Genomic DNA, 1,959 nt, shown 5'->3' on the forward strand with positions numbered 1-1,959 from the left:
GATTTTATTCCTAGATCAGTATTATTGATGTATATTACAAATAGCAACGGTCCTAATACGGATCCTTAAAGAACCCCACTTGTAACATTGCTCCAATTTGAGAAACATTCTCCAATACCAACTTTTCGTCGTCTATCTTGTAACAAGTTAGAAATCGACGTAATAGTTATCGTTATGTTACCATATATCAAAAACTTGAAAATAACTTTTTCGATATTTATTTCAAAACACCGACCAGAAGCCCATTGTAGGCTTGTACGGTCAATATATACATATAAATAGTAATATATATATATATATATATATATATAGTAATATATATATAGTAATATATATATATATAAGATATATGCCATTGGTTATTAAATAGTTACAAAAATAATTCATTTTATATAAAATGTTACCATATAAAAATGACACTGAATAGGAAATACTGCACTAAGATTAAAATACTGCCAGAAACATCATATTCATTTCTTTCGACTTTTCAATTGAATTTGAAGTTAAAATTAATTGACATTTGAATCAAAACAATCTCTAATTACAAAATATTCCTAAATTAATTAGATTAAATTAGATTAATTAAAAATTGTCGAACTACACGGTGGGCAACATAGCACAAAATTAAAGTGTACCAAAGATGAAATAATCAATAACGTTATTACATTTGCAAAATTAGTTTTCTACGGTACAAAGAGCATATATATATTTTTATATAACTTTTTATAGCGCCGTATTTTTAGCTAACATAGAAACGTCAATAATATTGTTAATTATGAAATATATTTAATTCATCACAAATATCACTCTCACATCACGACAAATAACGCATGTATATATACTATATATAAATTATATATATATATATATATTATATATATATATATATTATATTATATATATATAGTATATATACAAAAAACGATATATATATATATATACATCAAAAATTATTAAAAACATGATATGATATGTTGATATATAATGTTTTATCAAAAAGCGTTATAGTTTCATACATATACATATATATATAGTGATGGGTTTGAGAACTTAGCTCATTTCTTTTAGTTAAACTATAGCTTAGTTTGAACTAGAAAAATATAGTTTAAGTAATCAATTTTCATAAGCTTTTCAAGTAGCTAAACTAAACTAGAAAAAAGATTATTTAAACTAACTAACAACCAACAAATTGGATCAGCAACAACTGCGTTCTGTACTCAAATATAAGGTTACCAAAAACATATAATATGCCAATAATAATTATTTACTGCAGGCCATGGTTGTTCAAAAAATTTTCCAAATTTTTAAGCTCCGAAAAAGTTTACAAGACTTAAAGTTAAACTTTTCAGTTATAACAAAAAATTACTTATACTTTCATTTTAACTAAACTTTTTTTTAAACTTTCGCCTTAACTAAATTTTCTTAGTTATACTAAAAAGTTAAACCTTTTTAGCCTAATCTTCCCCATCACTGCATACATATCTATATATGTATGTGCATATAAAGTATATATATATATATATATATATATTTATTTATTTTATTTTTCATCTAAATATTTATATATATTTAGTTAGTTTATTAGTTTATTTCAAATTAAATGTCATTTTCATCTAGAAAGATATATATTTTTGTCTTTAGGAATAATGATGGCTGGCTAAGTTTGTGACTTTTAGTAGATGTAATGACTAATAAAAATTTTAATTCATAATTGTTATCAAAATTACCGTAATTCGTCTCTCCTTGTTTTGTTTATTTATATTAACTGAAGCTCGCGAATTTCTTCCTGTGTATTTATGTATGTGCGTGTGTGTGTGTGTGTGTGTGTGTGTGTGTGTGTGCGTGCGTGTGTGTGTGTATATTTGTTCATGCGTGTGTAAATTTTTATATGCACGTTTACCGAATTGCACGGACACGAAATTACGAAATATTATAACAGACAATAATATAATACTAACG

This window comes from Helobdella robusta, assembly GCF_000326865.2.
Source record: "Helobdella robusta unplaced genomic scaffold HELROscaffold_57, whole genome shotgun sequence".
NCBI classification, from domain to species: Eukaryota; Metazoa; Annelida; class Clitellata; order Rhynchobdellida; family Glossiphoniidae; genus Helobdella; species Helobdella robusta.